Below are 21,260 nucleotides of genomic sequence, written 5' to 3'. Positions count from 1 at the left end.
TAGGCGACACACATGCCGCCTCTTCCAATGCGAATTCGCCTTCCTCATCGCTTCCAAATCGCTCCCCACTTTCGGGAGACGAACACCAGTCTGATGGAAGCAGCGGTGCATGAACCATAACACCAGAACCAGGAATCAGCTCCGAATCCGACTGCACCAAACCTTTATCCATTTCAGAACCCAGGTCAGAGCATTTCGCAGGCGAACACTCGCCAAGGGACTGAAAATGCTCAGGTGTATCCCAATGGCTACAGCCTGGTTGTTGCGGAGGAGAATCTTGCCGTTGTTCCACTGCGTGCGCTTTTCTCTTAAGAGGTCTAGAGGCTTGACGCCAGACCTTGTCACGCGAGACTTCATCCGAAGATGGCGAAAATGCACTAAACTCACCTTTCCTATGGTGTGGGTGAGCGACCTGTGATACGACAGCAGGAACGCTCGAGGAGACGTCTGTGCGATTGATGACGCCTCTCGTTCCCTTTCGCCGTTCGACGTAACATCTCCCATGGGTTCGGGAGCTTGAAAGAGGTCTAAGGCTAGGCTACCACTCTCCTACCCCCTTGTTAACTAGCGCGGGGGTAATACACCCTCGTTAAATTCTAATGGCTCGTCATTTCAGCTACGCCGAAAGTAAACTCTATGTAAATAGCGCGGTTTGTATTTCGGTTACGGAACAAAGAGGTCTTAGGCTAGGCGAACGACAGGATCGCGCAGACGCACCCTCCACAACACTGAACACATTAGCCGAACTTTTCGCACTTGATAGGTCGCCAGTACGACAACATTTAAACAAATTAATTTTGGACATAATTTGGTTATTGTCCGCCGCTAACGATTCAACTCTTACGCCGAGAGCTTGAATAGCGGATAACATATCCTTCATCGTAGGTTCCTTCGGTTCCTGATCTACCACTACGGGGGAAGGATTAGGATCAATGACATTGAATACAGGTAAATCTACAGAACGAGAAGAACTACGTCTAATTCTGTCTCTCTCTAGTCTCTGAGTATAGCGCTCATAAGCTAACCACTCACTTTCGGAAAGAAAAACATTCTTTGCACCAATCCCCAAAAGTACAAGTTTTACCCCTACATTTTACACAAATAGTATGAGGATCAATAGAAGCTTTAGGAAGACGAGTATGACATCCTTTAATACACTTCCTATATAAAGGGGAGGGGTCGGCCATATTGAAGAGTTACGAGAGAGATCAAAGTAATTTGCGAGTAAATTCCAATCGTTCCAGCCAGCAATGGCGGCAGAGAAGGTCTGGATTGGTTGGATTAGTTCGGCCTGTCTACCGCGAGGGCACTAGTATACATGGCGTATCTGCGATTGCCGCGAGATTTTGAATTTCTGTCGGGCGTCCAGGGACTTTAGCCTTTCTTATATAACCAGTGGGTAAGTTTTATGTTTAAAATTAAACTGTCCCAGTTGGACCAACAAAAAACTATCTTATTCGTGGGAAAAAGGAAAATCCAATATCTTCGATAGTCAAAAGGCAGTTAGCAAAAGCCATAAACAATAAACAATGGGTACTTCACCAAATTTGTAGACAAAGCCAACCCACAACGAAACGAATTTCCGACGTGTTGACTCGATCAACGGCAGGGAAAGTTCTGAGGAATGTTGGGAATGGTCCCAGTACCTACTGAGAGATGGCGTTCACGTATGACCACCTACTCACCTGGCGGTGATTGCCGCGAAATTTGAATTTCTGCCGTGCGCGCAACGAAACGAGGGATTAAGCTATATATATGTAACTACCAGGGAAGTTACATATTTAAAAATGGGTCGCTTATAAAAGTATCACTCTGGCGGTTATTGCTCCAGAGTATGAGTGCCACTACCAACAACTCGTTATAAAATCTTGACAGCCGAGTTTTCAGCTTCACTTAAACCATACTCCTATTAAAGGCCAAAGGTTTGTATCCGTGTAGGAACAAATGTAGATTATTAAAAATGATGCAGGAGAATACATGTACTTTCATAAATCTATGCCATGAGAATCATAGCACCAAAGGCTAATTACTACTCTCAATGGTAAGGATAAGCATGCATCATCTCTTTGTATCAATGTCATGGGTAGATAGAATAATATAGGAAAGAATGTTAAAACACGTGATTTTTCTACTCTTAGAGAAGCAGAGAGAGAGAGAGAGAGAGAGAGAGATAAGGTCCCGCTATTGTTTATTGAAGCTGCCATCGTCAAGTTATGTGCCTAGGTTGGAGGTCTTTGAGCACAACGAGCCCCTGTCTATAGAGGACCAAGGAACCCATAAGAGAAGATTAAGTGTGTTTGTCGCCGAAGAGAAGTACATTAGCCGAAGGAGTCAACTTTATGAAATTTGATTACACCAGCAGAGCGTTCGTCTAGGTGTTATCAGCGGTTTCAAGGAACACCAATGAGGATGAAGAAACGAGAAAATTTCCTTATATGGACCTGTCCATAGTTAACCCCTCCCATACAGGGATATATAAACTTCCACGCGATCAAGAGAGAGAGGAGAGTACGAAAAAGAGACGAGGAAGAAACCCAAGAAAAGAGAGAGAGAGGGCGAACCAGCTGAGCGAAGGAGAGAAGGCGTAAGGACGAGAATGCAGACGTAACCAGCTTTGTCCGAGATGTCCTAACGAGTTGCCTCCCGCCCTCATTACCCCCGACGAGCCGCCAGACCTGAAAACATCTCCGTTCCTGCCAACCGTCGAGAGCTGCTGCGAAGAGTAGTATATTCTTTTTGTATTATTTATCTACCATCTTGACTGTTCCCCTATTTTGCTGGAGTGTAGTTTAATCAAATGATTCTCTTTGTTTAGTTCAGTGCTTCCTAAGTACTCAATCAAGAAACATTCACCTTTGTCTAGTTGTAAATAAAATTATGTTTTCTTTTGCGAGTTTTCTTTCTATATTTCCTATTGTCTTTAATTGGTTGTAGTTGAAATGTCCCCATTTCATTAATTAATTCAACAGAATCTGGTTCGATCCCCACGAGGATCGTAACAGTTGGCGACCTTTGCCAGAATTTTCGACTACATAACCAATTGAAACAGGGAGAATATAGAAAGAAACAGAATGAGTGCGATTACGAGAGATTTGATAGATTCAGGTAAACTTCTTGGTCTAGATGGCGATGATCGTGATTATGTTATTAAGAGAGAACAGGAAACGTTTGAGAGAGATGAAAGAGCAGCTGAAAGAGAAGAAAATGAAAGAAAGCGAGAAGAAAATGAAAAACAGCGTAAGCATGAGTTAGAAATGGCTCGTTTAAGACAAACTCTTCATAACAGTCGGCCAGGTAGAAGATCAGGGAGCAATTCATCTTTAAATAGTGACACTGATAGTTTAGATATGAGTGCAGTGCTTAAACTTATACCGAAATTTGATGAGGAAGATGTTACGAAATATTTTATGTCTTTTGAAAAGTTAATGAACAGAGTAGGTGCTCCTAAAAGACAGTGGACTTTGTATTTACAATCAGTTTTAAGTGGTAAAGCACATTCTGTGTATAGTTGTTTGTCTGAGGATGAAAGTAAAGATTATGAAACTGTGAAAGAAACCGTACTTAGTGCATACAGATTGGTACCAGAGGCGTACCGTAAGAAGTTTAGAAGTTTGAAGAGAGATGATACTAGTACTTATGTAGAGTACGGAAAGAAGTTAGAAAGGTCGTTTTGTGATTGGTTGACTTCCGCTGAAGTCGATAATTTTGAAGATCTCAAGAACTTAGTTTTGTTAGAAAGTTTCAAAGATAACATATCTCCAGACACCAAATTATATATAGAAGATAGGCGTGAAACATCTTTTGCCGGTGCTACTAGATTAGCAGATGAGTACAGTCTCACACATGGTTTAAGTGGCAGTAAAAAGAAAAACGATCTTTTGTCAAGTAAGGCACAACATAGTAAAAGTAGTTCTAGCAATAACGATAATAGGAACAGGGATTATTATCATTATTATTGTTACACGTGTGGGAAGGAAGGTCATATTTCTCGGTACTGTAGGAGCCAATGGGCAGTCAGTAATTCAGAGGTCATTTGTTACAATTGTAATAAGAAAGGTCATATAGCTAGGAATTGCACAGTAGAAAGTACGAATGTGAAAAAACCTGTGTCACTAGTTAATAATCTTTCTTCGGGAAGGAATAATCTCTTGAAAGAAACGAGGAAACATTATGGTGAATTTTTGTCTGAAGGTTTAATTTCTTCTCTTAAAGGAGGTGATTCGAGGGAAGTAGTTTTGCTTAGAGATACGGGAGCGGCCGTATCACTCGTTAGGAGAGAGAGTGTACCAAGGAATGTAATAATCAGCATGAAAGAAAAAGTTATGCTAGGTGGGTTTCCGAACACTTGTGTAGTTTGTCCTTTGTTAAAGATGAAATTGGAAAGTCAGTTAGTAACAGGAGATGTAAAACTAGCAGTCGTGGATACTTTGCCCGTAGACGGCGTTGACATTATTGTTGGCAATGATTTAACTACCTCCAAGTGTGTGAATCCTATTTTAAGTGAAGTTCAAGTGCCTGAGATGATAGTAACCAGGTCAGGATTAGATACAGATATTGACTACGGTCATAGGTTGTTCGAGGATTCGAACGTAGGTAATAGAGGCAGTGGCGATGAGCTTAGCATGAGTGTAGTTGAGGAAACTGACTTTACGAATGTTGATGATGTGAACAGAGATGATGATGTAGCTGTCGAAAGAAGTGATGTGCAGATTAGTGTTTCAGAAACTAGCTTATTGAGTAAGGATGAACTAGTTAGGATGCAGAGGGAAGATGAAACACTAACTAGAATTTTTGATTGTGAATTGGATGATGAACCTGAAAATGTTTGTAAGGAAACATTTAGTTTAAAAGACGAACTTTTGTGTCGCTATGTTCGTCCTAAGACAGGTAGCAAGGAGGAGGTGATAGAGCAATTAGTAACTCCTAGGAAACTTCGTGAATCAATTTTGAAATTAGCACATGATGAACAAGGACATTTAGGAGTAAATAAAACTTTCAAGTGTATAACTAAAACGTACTTTTGGCCTAAAATGAAAAGTGATGTGAAGAGATATGTTTTAAGTTGTCACGAATGTCAAATGGCTGGCAAACCTAATCAAGTAATTCCCCGGGCCCCGTTATGTAATATCCCATCGGTAGGAGAACCTTTTGAGAATGTCGTAATTGATATCGTAGGCCCTTTGCCCAGGAGTAAGGGAGGGAATATCTATCTATTAACAATCATTGATAGACTAACACGATATCCAGAAGCAATCCCAGTAAGAAATTGCAATGCAAAAACTGTAGTTAAACACTTGCTGAACTATTTCTCTAAATTTGGACTTCCTTGCGTTATACAGAGTGATAATGGTAGCAATTTTGTATCAAAGTATTTCAGAGATAAAATGAAAGAGTTAGGGATTAAACTTGTAACTTCCACCCCCTACCACCCTGAATCACAAGGAATTGTTGAACGTTTTCATCAAACGTTGAAAAGTTGCTTAAGGAAGTTGTGTAATAATTTTGAGCATGATTGGGAAGAAAAGTTACCTTTTGTCTTGTTGGCTTTACGATTAACTCCTAATGACACCACGGGATTTAGTCCCTTTGATTTGTTGTTCGGTCACACCGCTAAAGGACCTTTAGAAATTTTAAAGTGTAAGTTAATGCAAGAAGAAGGTAGAAAGGATTACATACAGAATATCGAAAATCACAAAGAGGATTTAAGGAAAGCCTGGCAGATGGCAAAAGAAAATGAGAGCAACCGTCAAGGGGAAACTAAAAGAAAATACGATCTTAAGGCTAAAGACAGAATTTTCCATGTGGGTGATAAAGTCTTAGTATTAGTCCAGAAAGAAGGTCCCTCATTATCATATAAGTTCGAAGGTCCATTTCCTATCATAGAAAAAAGGGGAAATCTGAATTACTTAATTGATATGGGTAAGCGTAGAGCTAAGTGGTTGCACATCAACTTGCTAAAGAAATATAATGAACGTCCAATGCCAGTTGTAACAGTGTCGCAGAGAGAAATTACTTTTGAGAAGAACTCTGATGTTCTTAATAATTTCACGTTGTTTAATTCTAGCTCAGAGGAAGAAAAAACAAGGGAATTATTCAATGTGTTTTCAAATTATCCGGAAACTGTTAGTGATAAATTGGGTTTGACTAATCTTTTAGAACACGATATTGAGTTGCAGGACACAAAACCCATTAGACAAAGCCCTTATCGTCTAAGCCCAGAAAAAACAAATTCAGTTCGACAGGAAATTAAGTATATGCTAGACAATGGTTTGATTGTTCCCAGCGAAAGTGACTGGTGTTCTCCAATAGTTCTTGTTAAGAAGGAAGATGGATCAGATAGGCTGTGTATTGATTTTAGAAAAGTGAATAGTGTTACGAAACAAAGTAATTTTCCTCTCCCCAGGATAGAAGATTGTTTAGATAAAATAGGAAATGCTAAGTTTATTTCTAAACTTGATTTGGCCAAAGGTTATTGGCAAGTACCTTTAAGTAGTCGAGCACAGAAAATATCTGCTTTCATAACACCTTTCGGTAGTTATGAACCCAAAGTTATGGCTTTTGGTCTACGGAATGCAGCGAGTACTTTTCAGAGATTAATGAATAGAGTTTTAAATGGAATTGATAACTGTGTTGTGTATTTGGATGATCTTGTAATATTTTCAGATACGTGGGAGCAACATTTACGCATTTTAGCTAAAGTATTGTCAGCACTTGAAAAAGCAAAACTTGTTTTAAATCTGAAGAAATGTGAATTCGGAAAAACCTCGATCACATATTTGGGTCATAAGGTAGGTCTAGGTAAGATTTGTCCAAAAGATGGGAACATAGAAGCTATCATCAACTTCCCAATTCCTACCAGTAAAAAACAGGCAATGAGATTCATCGGAATGATTTCATATTTCCGCCGATTTGTTCCTAATTTTTCAGAAATAAGTGCTCCAATTACTAATCTTTTCAAGAAAGGACGAAGTTTTGTATTTGATAATGACTGCATCGAAGCTTTCAATAAGTTAAAGGCCATAATGATTCACGAGCCTGTACTAATGTTGCCCGATTTTAGCAAGGAATTTAATTTAGCGATAGATGCAAGTGACATTGGAATAGGAGGAGTTCTGCTGCAAGAAGTGAATGGGATCAAGCACCCTGTGGCTTATTATTCGAAGAAGTTAAATAAAGCACAGCAGAACTATTCAACTATTGAGAAGGAATTGTTTAGTTTAGTATCAACTTTGCAACATTTTGAGATTTATGTACGTAGTGGTCATGTTTTAACTGTATATACTGATCACAACCCATTAGTTTACTTAGATAGGTTTAAGAATAAGAATAAACGTCTCATGCGTTGGAGTTTGGAATTACAAGACTATGATTTAAAGATAGTTCATATAAAGGGAAAGAATAATGTAATAGCCGACAGTCTTTCTAGAGACTTTTCAGAATGATATGGACGTTTGTTTCCTTTCTGTTTTTGTGTTTTTCTTCTATCAACACGTAAGAGTGTGTTTTGCTTTTGGTTACATGATACGAGAGTAATGAAGTAATTGTCTCTCAGTTTAGGGATAAGAGATTTTCTCCTTTGATAGCTTTGTTTAAAAAAAAAGATAAAATCAGTAGATTTTCCTTTTTTTTTCTTTTAGGGGGACGTGTCATGGGTAGATAGAATAATATAGGAAAGAATGTTAAAACACGTGATTTTTCTACTCTTAGAGAAGCAGAGAGAGAGAGAGAGAGAGAGAGAGAGATAAGGTCCCGCTATTGTTTATTGAAGCTGCCATCGTCAAGTTATGTGCCTAGGTTGGAGGTCTTTGAGCACAACGAGCCCCTGTCTATAGAGGACCAAGGAACCCATAAGAGAAGATTAAGTGTGTTTGTCGCCGAAGAGAAGTACATTAGCCGAAGGAGTCAACTTTATGAAATTTGATTACACCAGCAGAGCGTTCGTCTAGGTGTTATCAGCGGTTTCAAGGAACACCAATGAGGATGAAGAAACGAGAAAATTTCCTTATATGGACCTGTCCATAGTTAACCCCTCCCATACAGGGATATATAAACTTCCACGCGATCAAGAGAGAGAGGAGAGTACGAAAAAGAGACGAGGAAGAAACCCAAGAAAAGAGAGAGAGAGGGCGAACCAGCTGAGCGAAGGAGAGAAGGCGTAAGGACGAGAATGCAGACGTAACCAGCTTTGTCCGAGATGTCCTAACGAGTTGCCTCCCGCCCTCATTACCCCCGACGAGCCGCCAGACCTGAAAACATCTCCGTTCCTGCCAACCGTCGAGAGCTGCTGCGAAGAGTAGTATATTCTTTTTGTATTATTTATCTACCATCTTGACTGTTCCCCTATTTTGCTGGAGTGTAGTTTAATCAAATGATTCTCTTTGTTTAGTTCAGTGCTTCCTAAGTACTCAATCAAGAAACATTCACCTTTGTCTAGTTGTAAATAAAATTATGTTTTCTTTTGCGAGTTTTCTTTCTATATTTCCTATTGTCTTTAATTGGTTGTAGTTGAAATGTCCCCATTTCATTAATTAATTCAACAGAATCTGGTTCGATCCCCACGAGGATCGTAACAATCAACAACCCACAATGCTTCATTTGAAAGATTAACAGCCTGTAATTTAGGTAAGGTATACAATTTACTCCAGTACAGTACCCATACTATGATGTTTGAAAGTAAGAACACATCTTCCTAGGTCAGTTTAATTGAGTATGGAACTTTGCCCTTCCTCATGAGTAAGAACATTGTGTCCTAGGTTAGGTTCAAGAACGTGAGATTTCCATGTTATTTATGTGCAAAATGATAAATTCGAAGGTAATTTGTATTTTTCCTAACCATACAAACCTTAGCTATTTACATCGGGTTTACCTTTTAGTGCAGCTGAAATGACGAGCCAATAGTTTTAACGAGGGTTAATTACCCCCGCGCTAGTTAGCGGGGGGGGTAGGGGAAGGGTAGCTTGCTACCCCCCCCCCCCTCACACACACACACACACACACACACACACACACACACACACACACACACACTGGTGACTTGCTTCACTTCACTTAGAGGTAGGACTTGACTTGGGGGTCAGGGATGGCAGGCACATATGTGTAAATAGCTAAGGTTTGTATGGTTAGGAAAAATACAAATTACCTTCGAATTTGTCATTTGTTCCGTAAACGAAATACAAACCACGCTATTTACATTGGGTGACTTACCCCTTAGGAAGGGTGGAAAGTCCCCAGCCTTACTGACTTCGGCTTGCCCGGGGGCTCGATCCCTCAGTGAGCAGCACTAGAGAAAGGGAGCCCCTGTACCTCACAAGTTCCTAGCATCGCTAGGAACGAGTGGCCTACATAAGCAGTGTGTGGAGGAGAGTGTGACTCGTCCTATGAAGTTGACCTTGAGACCTTCAGATAGGAATTCTAGGATAGGACGTTCCCAATACCACCTCGTCAGGGTATGGGAGACGCAACAGTATTAAGCTTAATACTAGGAGCACAAAGAAGCATGGGCTACCTGCAGAGGTCGAGGTCAGCTATGCGAGGACCAGGCTGCTGCTTCCCCAAGAGAGGGGAGAATGAAGAAAGAAGTAAGGGTCAGACATACTCTTTCATTCACGCAGACTAAGACCGGGTAACAACGCCCTCAACCTACTGCTACTTGTCCAAAAAGGAGCCTGAGGTTAGACCAGCTGTTGTGCAGCCACCACAGGGCCGATAGAAAACGTATCGAGGCTCCTGTGGGTCACGTCTTGCAGGTAGTGGGCTTTGAAGGTCGTCTGACGCTTCCAGACCCCAGCTTGAAGTACCTGCGTCACAGAGAAGTTTCTCTTGAAGGCCAGGGATGTAGCAATACCCCTGACATCGTGTGCCTGAGGGCAACGTGACGGAGGAGGGTCTGGATTCAAGGCATGGTGGATAACCCTTCGAATCCAAGCTGAGATGATGTTCCTGGTGACCCTCCTCTTAGTCCTGCCTGTGCTCACAAACAAAGCTCGCACTTGAGGACGGACTGCAGCCGTTCTCTTCAAGTAGTGCCTCAGACACCTCACTGGACACAGTAGCAGCTGGTCTGGGTCGCTTGTTACGGAACGGAGACTCGCGATCCTGAAAGAGTCGAAGCGAGGATCCGGCACTCCAGGATTCTGAGTCTTGGCAACAAACTCAGGGACGAACCTGAACGTTACCTCCCCCCATCCCCTTGAATGGGCGATGTCGTACGAGAGACCATGAAGTTCACTAACCCGCTTGGCCGAAGCCAAAGCGAGTAGGAAAGCCATCTTCCAAGACAGGTGGCAATCGGAGGTCTGGCGTAATGGTTCGAAGGGAGGTCTCTTAGGAGACCTGAGGACTCGAACCACGTTCCAAGGAGGAGGTCTCATTTCCGACTGGGGGCAGGTAAGCTCATAGCTACGTATGAGTAAAGAGAGTTCTAGCGATGAAGAAATATCCACGCTCTTCAGTCTGAAGGCCAAGATTAAGGCTGAGCGATAGCCTTTCACTGCCGAGACAGAAAGGCGCATTTCTTCCCGCAGATAAACGAGGAAGTCCGCTATTGCTGGAATAGTGGCATCGAGTGAAGAGATACCCCTTCCACGACACCAACCACAAAAGACTCTCCACTTTGCTTGGTAGACTCCCTCAGAGGACCTTCGCAGGTGCCGAGACATTCTCTCCGCAACCTGTTGCGAAAAGCCTCTCTCCGCGAGGAGACGCTGGATAGTCTCCAGGCGTGAAGCCGAAGCGAGGCTACGGCCCTGTGAGGGACGCCGGAGTGGGGTTGTCTGAGAAGCTCGTGTCGTGGAGGAAGCTCCCTCGGGAGCTCCGTCAGGAGCTGCAGAAGGTCCGGAAACCATTCCGCGTGATGCCATAGCAGAGCTACCAGAGTCATCGAAAAGTTGACCGATAGTCTGGTCCTGTTGAGCACCCTTCTCATCAGACAGAACGGTGGGAAGGCGTACACGTCGATGTTGTCCCACCGTTGCTGGAAAGCATCTTGCCAGAGTGCCTTGGGGTCCGGGACTGGGGAGCAGTACAGGGGCAGCTTGAAGTTCAAAGCTGTCGCGAACAAGTCCACAGTCGGGGAACCCCACAAAGTCAGGACTTTGTTGGCTATCTGAGGATCCAAAGACCACTCGGTACTCACTATCTGCGAGGCCCTGCTCAGACTGTCGGCGAGCACATTCCTCTTGCCAGGAATGAAGCGAGCTGATAGTGTTATCGAGTGGATTTCGGTCCACCTCAGAGTCTCTACTGCAAGATGGGATAGCTGCTGCGAAAAAGTGCCTCCCTGCTTGTTGATATAAGCCACTACCGTGGTGTTGTCGCTCATCACCACCACGGAGTGACCCGTCAGGAACCGTTGGAACTGCTGAAGAGACAGAAAGACGGGCTTCAATTCTAGCAGGTTGATGTGTAGGCACTTTCTGATTCTGACCAAAGGCCTGAGGCCCTCTGGTTCAGAACGTGCGCCACCCACCCATCTTTTGACGCGTCCGAAAACAGAGTCAATTCCAGGGGGAGGACGAGAAGACTCACTCCCTTCCGCAGGTTCTCGTCGACCAGCCACCATCGCAAGTCCGTCTGTTCCAGAGACCCCATTGGAATCAGAATGTCCGGAGAATCGGATCCTTGATTCCACCGGGACTTGAGCCGCCATTGAAGGGATCTCATCCTGAGGCCGCTGTTTGAAACCAGACGAGCCAGGGAGGATAGTTGACCTAAGAGACGCAACCACAACTGGGCGGGGAGTTCTTCTCGCCTGAGGAAGGGTTCCGCCACCCTCCTCAGCCTTGCTATCCGGTCGTCTGATGGAAAGGCTTTGTGGAGATTGGTGTCTATAAGCATGCCTAGATAAACCAGTCGTTGGGATGGCTGCAGAGAGGACTTCTCGAGGTTTACCACGATCCCCAGATCCTGGCAAAGATCCAGAAGCCTGTCTCGGTGCCGAAGAAGGGTCGACTCCGAGTCTGCTAGGATCAGCCAATCGTCCAGATAACGAAGGAGACGAATGCCGTTCCTGTGCGCCCAAGATGAAATCAGGGTGAACACTCTGGTGAACACCTGAGGAGCTGTGGAGAGACCGAAACACAGCACCTTGAACTGGTAGATCTTGCCGTCTAGGCAGAATCTCAGGTACTTCCTGGAAGACGGATGGATTGGGATCTGGAAGTACGCATCCTTTAGATCCAGTGTGCACATGAAGTCTTGTGGTCTCACCGCAAGTCTGACCGTGTCTGCTGTCTCCATGCAGAACCGGGTTTGCTTGACAAACCCGTTCAGAGCTGAGAGGTCGATGACAGGTCTCCAGCCTCCAGTAGCCTTCTTTACAAGAAAGAGTCGACTGAAGAAGCCTGGGGAGCCGTCGACGACCTCCTGGAGAGCACCCTTCTCGAGCATGGTCTCGACTTCGGCCTGAAGGGCCAGCCCCTTTGCCGATCCCGTGGCATAGGAGCTCAACGACACTGGATTCGCTGTCAGGGGAGGTTGAGATGTTGTGAACGGGACGCGATAGCCTTGGCCGATCACTGAGACCGTCCAAGCATCGGCCCCGTGTTGCTGCCACCTACGGACGCAACGCTGACGGCATCCCCCCACAGGTGGACACGCAGGGGGACTGCCACCCCTAGGAGTCTTGCCTCCCCTGGAGGATTTACCGCCCCTCTTGACCTTGGCTGGAAAGGGCTGGGGCTTAGATACCACCTTCTTAACTGCCGGTGCCTGCTTTGGAGCCTTACGAGGCTGCTGCTGCTGTTGCGACGGAGCTGGAGGCTTATAGGGCCGAGCTGTAAGGGCCCTATGGAGGGAGTCCGTGCTGGATTGCCTCTACCTCTCAGCCGTTCGTTCCATGTCTTGAGGCTCAAACAGGTTCTCCCCCAGAAGGGAAGCATGTCGGAGCCTACACACATCCACAGCGGGGACCTTCGGATGGAATCTCTCGGACACAGCATCGCGACGCTTCAACACCGAGTTGGCCCACAGGGTGGTAACCTGGTGCGCCAAAAACTCGATGGAACGGGTGCCCGAGAGCAAGAAGGTCTCCAGGGCCTTCCTATTGGTCTCCTTGGACAAGTCCTCCGTGCGCAATAGGATGCCCAGAGATCCTAGCCAAAAGTCCAGCCACGAAGTGGCCTGCATGGCACACTTAGCGACCTTTTCGTGGCTAAGGATCTCTGCCGCCGAGAACGACACCTGCCGGGCAGAGAGCTTCTCAAGGGGAACTCCCTTCGCCAGCTCCACCACAGAGTGATGGAGAGGAAGAGCGAGGCTGGACTCACCCAGAATCTCGAAATACCTCCTCTGCTGAAGACGAGGAGGAGGGATGAGTTTGTTCCCGGCAGAGGAACGACTGGAAGAGGCAAGAATCGCGAGCTGAGCGTTGGCCCTAGCTCTGGCACTCTTCAGACCCCGAGACCAGGGCAGAGCCGCACTGGACTTAGGGGCCTTCCGAATGTCAAACACTTCATCTAAGATAGTGTCTTTGCCTTCATGGGGGGCGATCACGGGGTCCATAAGCCCGTTAAGTTGCCTTATGAGGCTTAGGACCTGCCAGAAGCCATGTTCGGATTCCTGCTGATCTCCTCCTTGCGGGCTGGCAGCTAAGTCTCCTGTCCCAGGGATCTCTTCCTGGGATGAAGCGTGGACGTTCCCCCGGGGAGCCATGGGTTCCTGGCGAATCCTCGAAGATGATTTCGGGACGGTCTTGGAGTCCTTGGATTCCCTCCTGGGAGGGATACAGGATCCCAACAAAGAGGGTCGAGGAGCCCCTTCCTCAGGAGACGACTCTCCTCCACGAAGCGAAGTCTCCCCCCTTGGTCCCTTGGTGCCGAGGGGAAGACTACCGCTTCACTGGACTCACCCGAGGACGGAAAGGCTTCGTCCACGGGAGAAGGAGAAAGCACTCGAGCAGGAGAAGGGGGCTTCGTGACAGACCTCTTGGGAACCAACTTCGCCCTGGGGGAAGTCACCACAAAGTCTACTCCTTTCTTTCTCTTCAGCGTAGGAGAGACAGCCGTTGGTTTGTTGCCCAGATCGGCGAGTGCTGGCTTCATAACCCTCACTAACGCCCGCATCAGAGGACCAAACCAAGTCTGTTGCTCCAAGGACACAGAGTCCGAAATCCTCGCTGGAGGGAAAGGGATTGGGCGATCCTTTGGAGTGGACACCACAGTACCTACCTGAAAAGAAGGTGGGAAAGAATGATGCACTAACCTCTCCTCAGTATCTTCCTTGTCCTGCACTACCATCCTGCGTTTGGATGGAGGCGATCCCAAGCGTTGTCTAGGATCACGCGTTCCTGCTGCTACCACTGGCTGCGAAATTCGCGGCGAACGACGGTCGCGTAAGGGCGAACGATCGCGCGGGCGAGCGGTCGCGCAGGCGAGTGGGCGCGAGGGTGTACAGGTGAACGAGCGAGTGTCCGAGTCGGCGAACGAAAGCGTTGGCGCGATGGCGAGGGAACGCATTGCCGCGTGGGCGAGGAAGATCGCTGGCGATGTAGATCAACAGGCGATCGGTGGTGAGCTGGCGAGCGCTGACGCGCAGGTGGGTGATGGCGCGTTGTCACATGGTGACACGTTGGCGAGCGATAGCGCCCAAAACGCGCAGGTGAATGATCGTGCGATGGCGAGCTAGTAGATGGCGAACCATGTCCCTTCAGAACCTCTGGTCGACGAAGCGTTGGAGAACGCGTGCGCGCAGGTTGTAAATCATGCGGGCGGTCCGGAGATCGCCGATAAACAGGTGATCGTTGACGCGTAGGAGAACGCTGACGAATAGGCAATACTAAAATCGCCTGTGCACGCTGACGCGCAGGTGAACGCTGGCGAGCAGGTAATCGCTGGCGAGCAGGAGGGCGACGCGTGAGAACCTGTGAAGGAACAGGTGGCGCGGCGCGTTCACGAACAGGAACAGGAAGATCGTAGGCGCGTGGGCGAACATGTGCTTTTGACACACGCGTTGGAGAACGCGAACGCTGTTGCGTAGACACAGGATGAGAGAGCTCAGGAGACTGATGGCGCGCAGGGAGTCCAACAGGAATTGCAGGATGGTCAAAGACCACAGGGCGATGATCCTCAAAAGAGCGCAGACGAGCAGGAGAGCGTCTGTGCGCTAACACTGCAGAAGGGCGAGCAGAAGAATGCTGGCGCGCTAAGCGTTCCTCAGGAACCACAGGATGTAGGATGTCCTCAGGAGAGCGCTGACAAGGAGGGCGAACATCAGGAGAGCGCCAGCGAACAGGTGAGCGCTGATGAGCAGGAGAGCATTGACGAGCAGGAGAGCGCCGACAAGCAGGAGAGCGCTGACGAGCAGGAGAGCGCTGACGAGCAGGAGAGCGCCTGTGCGCTAGCACTGCACGTGGAAGGGAAGAATCCCTTTGCCCCGAAGGGACCGTTGCCCGTCGGGTGACGAGTTCCCCAGAAGGTGAAGATCTAGCAGGAGTTGGAGAACGGTCTGCAGAGAGGTCCAAAGGAGCAGGAGCTGTAGGCTGAGTACGACGAGGGGAGTCCCCTGCGGAGGAAGAAGATCCAAAAAGGCGCCTCTTAATCCCCTTATAAGGGGATCACGACGTCGACGATAGACAGAGGGTCTACCTCTGCTACCGCCGGCGACTGCTTAACGGCGGCCCCCAACGAGACAAGGTCAATCAAGGCGACCCTGGAGGGCAACCCCTTAAGCCCCAGGGAAGCCCAAATCTGTAAGAGATCATCATTAGACAAGGAGTTATCAATGGCCTCCCCCGGAGGAGGAGGGGGAACCGCCCCGCTATGGGAGGCGACGCCCTCTCCCCCCACCCAAGGTCGGGAAACAGAACTAGGGCCTGCGCTACCACTCGGCCGACTCTCCTTAGGAGCCGGACGAGGGGGACCTTTGGAGGAGGTTTGGGCGGCGAAAGAAGTCCCGAGAACCTTCCTCCTTCAAGGCAACCCCCGAAGGAGAACGGTCTCTCTTGGACTTCTTCTTACGCCAGCAGCCAAACCTCTCCCACTGGGAGGCAGACCATTCCCTACACTCACTACACATGTTTTCCTGGTCACACCGTCGGCCCCGACACTGAGGGCAAAGGGTGTGAGGGTCCGTATCTAAGGCCGACATAAAGGTCCCACAAGGGCGGCCGGCAACACCAGGGCACGTACGCATTGTAAGATAATAATAAACGGTAGTCAACTTCAAACAAACACACAAGCTGTAGTAAAGAAAAAGCAGAAAAAAAAAATTAAAGGCTGTCAACGAGGACGATGAACAGACACGTCTGTTCACCGCCGAGCCAAAAGTGAAGTGAAGCAAGTCACTGGTGTGTGGGGGGGGAGGGGTAGCAAGCTACCCTTCCCCTATCCCCCACTAACTAGCGCAGGGGTAATTAACCCTCGTTAAAACTATTGGCTCGTCATTTCAGCTGCGCTAAAAGGTAAACCCAATGTAAATAGCGTGGTTTGTATTTCGGTTACGGAACAAATAAAATTTTTCTTGTATTTGTGAGTCTGGCAGACACCTGTACCTACAGAATTCACAGTACAATTGTCCATCGATAAACATGATAGCGATTTTTCAATCCATAGAGGAAAAAGATGATGGTTTGGTTTACACTGAAAAGAGGTAAAAGCTATAGTACTTTTCTACATCATAATTCTTTATCTTCACTATCCAGTATACAGTATTCTTCAGTAAGAACAACCAAACAGGATGGCTCTCAGTTGGGAAACTCAGCAATGTTTATGGTAAGCTTTGAAACTCGATTGATCTAAACTTGGGTAACATTGCAATAAGTAGGCTGGGTAGTACTGCATTACCATTTTTCAAGTTGGGTAGCACTGCATTACCCTTTTTTTCAAGTTGGGTAGTACTGCATTACCCTGTTTTTTCAAGTTCGGTAGTACTTCATTACCCTTTTTTTCAAGTTGGGTAGTACTACATTACCCTTTTTTTCAAGTTGGGTAGTACTGCATTACCCTTTTTTTCAAGTTGGGTAGTACTGCATTACCCTTTTCTTCAAGTTGGGTAGTACTGCATTACCGTGTTTTCTGTTTTTCATGTAGGGTAGTACTGCATTACACTGTTTTTCATGTTGGGTAACACTGCATTACACTGTTTTTAATGTTTGGTAGTACTGCATTACCTTGTTTTTCATGTTGGGTAGTAATGCATTACCCTGTTTTTTCATGTTGGGTAGTAATGCATTACCCTGTTTTTCAAGTCAACATATCACCTATCAGAAATCTTATTTCTAATCTTAGTTATAGCCTGTATATACAGTATAAGTTTTCATCTCCCAAATGCAAAACTGGTATTACTCCTCTGATAAAACTCATTGAGAGATTCTTTCAATCAGGTGGGGCTGCCATTCAGCTTCAATTCCTAACTAGCCAATCAATTCTATCCTAATACAAACTAACTGACCCCATCATATCTAATAATGCCTAGGGTGCCATCAACCTGGATCACCAAAACACCTCCATAAATGTATTTGTTGTCTATAATCCCAGAAATGGTCAAGGGGCTAATACCTAATTTCACAGCTCTCTTCATTCTGGTTTGGGTAAAAATAATTCCTAATTATGTAGCACTAAAAACAAACATTTCCCAATCTTGTGGCACTAATAAACTTCAAAACATCTTATCCCTTAGCATGATCTAACACAGAATGTAGAATTCTTACTCATCAGGCTTTGACCCTTCCCTCAAAATCTCCATCCTACCTCCCCCGTCAACTGATCTAAGATGCAGCATCCTCACTCATCCTACAGCGACGATTTAACAGTAAATGAACAATACGCAATATGAAACGTTAAATACTCTGAACAAACAAGGTAAAACGACAGTGGAAGTCCTGTAGAGAGTGGGGTTCCTCTGCTATATGGGACCAGAAAAGCAGCCATCAAAGTAAAGTAAGTACATGATTGTATCTTTGACTGGAACTAGTAAAGTAATAGAAGTAGCTCTAGAAAGTGCACAGGTATATATATACCCCAGTTAACAAAGAGTATGTGAGATAGCCTATCCTTCAGATTATGGGGAAAAGCTAGAATAACATAAGGCGTCTTTGTATAAGCTAAATTTATACAGCTAGACAAGTTTGGCATATACAGTAGTCAAGTGATAAACTACGGTATGCAGAGGCTATTTAGGCGTGGATTGGGGCTAGCCATCAGTCTAAATAACAAAGGACCTAACCTCAAATACCCTACTGTAGGGTATAAGAAAAATTAAGACTTAAAGCTACAAGTATCTTGGTAACTGTCTATACACCACATATTTAGCCTCTACGTTAAAAACTGAATATAAAATACCTTTACTGCAGCTTAATCGGCCTTAGACCTTAAGGTATGACAGTGTATAGGATATGCCATAGAAACCATATAGACAATTGTAACCAATACTTAACAAACGATAAATGTATATTATCATACTAAAATGATTAATGTTGAAGTTGAAAAGGTTACGTAAACCTTATAGCACCAAAATTCTTACCGCTGTTTGACAAGATGATTTGGCAGTTGTAACCTTGTGTTGTGTAGGTGAAGAAGAAGAAGAAGAAATATACGCTAAGAATTGTAAATATTTCTAGGCACGTTATCCGCCGTCAGCTGACAATAAATTAGCGTACATTTATCTTATTTACTTGTAAAACTGGTGGCTCTTTATAGATTTTTAATCTTATTCTAACAAATATGAATGTTAATTCATTTAAAACACATTTTCTTATTTGTGGTATTTTTCTTCAAAAGGAAGTTTACGCTGTCACGTCAACAACAACAACAACAAAAAAGAAGAAAAAAAATCCCCGACCATTTATAAAACTTGGCAAGATATAAAAGTAAACAAATTGAAAACAAAAAAATATTCAATGTCAATTAAAATCTGTTATATGTGAGTTGTTATTGGGGATTTGATGCACCAAAGTGACTTTTAGTTTTGTACTGTATATCTAAACAAAGACGTCAAGGAAAGAAACAGTGCAAGAGTTGCCAAGAGGATCAAGGGTGCAGCGAAAGTTTTTGCCATTAGATTCGCGCAGATGTTTTACAACTCTCAAATAAATATGAAGCGAGTCAACTTTCTATATTATTTTCAATGCCGTCATTTCCATTGGTCAACTAAAAATATACAACTAATCTTTCTAGGTTACAACAGTCCATTATTCTTTTAAATTCCAAGCCAACTCTGATTTCCTTTATTTCTATATAGATAGATATGTCAGGATTAGTAAACAGCATGCATACGGTATTGAAATGTATTTTATTCTTTTACTAGGGATAATTCTAAATAAGAAAAATATGGAGATAAGGCACATCAATATCTATAGGCTATAGTAGGCAACTCATTAAATAGCATGATCCATTACCAGGGAGTGCCATTGAATTTTCTTGTTTTCAGATTCCTTATATATATATATATATATATATATATATATATATATATATATATATATATATATATATATATATATATATATATATATATATATATATATATATATATATATATATATATATATATATGAGTTTTGTACATTCGGAGAGATTAATGATAATAATAGGGAAGTGGCGAATATGGCGAAAGGAAGAGTACCCCTGGATACAATCCAGTTTATAGCTCAAAGGCAAATAGGAAAATAGGGAGAAAGAGAAGTACAGGAGAAGAATAAAAGAGAGGGGCAGACCCTCTTGCGATATTAGGGAATTAGTATTATTATTTTAACAGACGGGGAGATTATTCTTGTACATATTGATTTTTTGCCAAAAAAGGCAGCAAAAGCTAGATAATGTAAAATGTATGGAATTACTTGATTTTTTTATCATTTGATGGTTTACTGACTTACAGATTAGTTACTTTTTTTACAATTCTTAATACAATATGTTTTATTGACTTCAAAGAGTTTATTATATATATATATATATATATATATATATATATATATATATATATATATATATATATATATATATATATATATATATATATATATATATATATATATATATATATATATATATATACATATATATATATATATATATATATATATATATATATATATATATATATATATATGTGTGTGTGTGTGTGTGTGTGTGTGTGTGTGTGTCAAAGCCATTCTGTGTAGACGATGATTATTATAAATCAAAACAACTTTCAATAAAGAAAAGTCAACGATGCAAACCAATAAAAAGTAGGCCCTATTTGATCTGTGAAAGATGTTTAAACTTGCTCATTCTTCTTTCTTTCTCTAAACGGACAGAAGAATGTAAAAATATGAAAAGTAAAATGATAATGTTGCTGTCCATTAGTATATAATGGAGTGTGGAAATCAAAATTACCCTCTGATTACCATTTAAACACGAGGAAATTTTACTTAGAAGAGGTCGACATCTATGAATTTGATGAATGTTTGTTGAAGTCACATAATGAAAATGTCTTTTATTTTCATTATGACAGTGGTAGACATTTTTTTAATTTAGATCACACCAAAATGCTGTGATTACTGTATTCTTCATTATTTTGGAAATATTTCTCCAAGGATTTCATTCACGTCCTTAAAATTTTGGAGGTTTACAGACATAGCTCTGAACTATGAACCTGTACCCAAGAATTATTATGCATGAAATTACACATATTTATGAGATTTATATATCAGCTGAAGCAAAATGGAAATCTCTAGATCTAGAAAGTGAGTGTCAAATTCAATTTCGATGCTCAACGTGACACTATATAATGACATTTTGCAAAAATCGTAATCATATTATCAAATAAAACATATGAATGTTGTTTACTATGCACATTTGTTAATACTTTTGTTTCTTTTACCCTTGGTCCACAATAAGTATACAACACTAGAATAGTCACAGATGGTTTTAGATTAATGGAGCTAAGATGTATGTGCACTGTAGATTCAAAAGCTTTCAGACAAGCAGCCTCAAGACTATACAACAAGCTCCCACTAGACACTCGAAAGACTGAAGATATCAAGGCTTTATAGAAGAAACAGACGACTTACTTGTTTTTTAAGTGTTTCGTTAATGTGGATTTGAAAATTAACACTGAATTCGGTGTTTGATACTCTAATACCTAAGAATGTGTATGACAAACAGACTTTGTACAGGGCTTCCCTGTGTGATACGACCAGGAAAACTGCCGTTAAAGGAAAGCAAATAACGTAATATGTATCTCTTAAACTGAATTCACATAGTTGGTAGATATATCTAGCTATGCATATAGTCATATACGTGTAGCCTAAGTTTAATATCATGAATAAACATCTTAAGGCAATAATA

At 43.6% G+C, this 21,260-nt stretch overlaps 1 protein-coding gene across 1 annotated transcript in view; it reads right to left on the bottom strand.

The window, feature by feature from the left end:
* The window catches only part of LOC137654557 (bleomycin hydrolase), a 188,669-nt gene extending 170,085 nt beyond the window's left edge, over positions 1–18,584 (bottom strand). The window contains exon 1 of the mRNA XM_068388286.1: positions 18,457–18,584. The gene's annotated coding sequence lies outside the window, so the exon portion shown is untranslated. The remainder of the gene's footprint in view (positions 1–18,456) is intronic.
* Between the last annotated feature and the right edge of the window lie 2,676 nt (positions 18,585–21,260).

Source organism: Palaemon carinicauda, chromosome 15 (genome assembly GCF_036898095.1).
Source record: "Palaemon carinicauda isolate YSFRI2023 chromosome 15, ASM3689809v2, whole genome shotgun sequence".
In the NCBI taxonomy this organism is placed as follows: domain Eukaryota; kingdom Metazoa; phylum Arthropoda; class Malacostraca; order Decapoda; family Palaemonidae; genus Palaemon; species Palaemon carinicauda.
The sequence above is the reverse complement of the archived record's forward strand: the minus strand, read 5'-3'. Positions and strand labels throughout refer to the sequence as shown.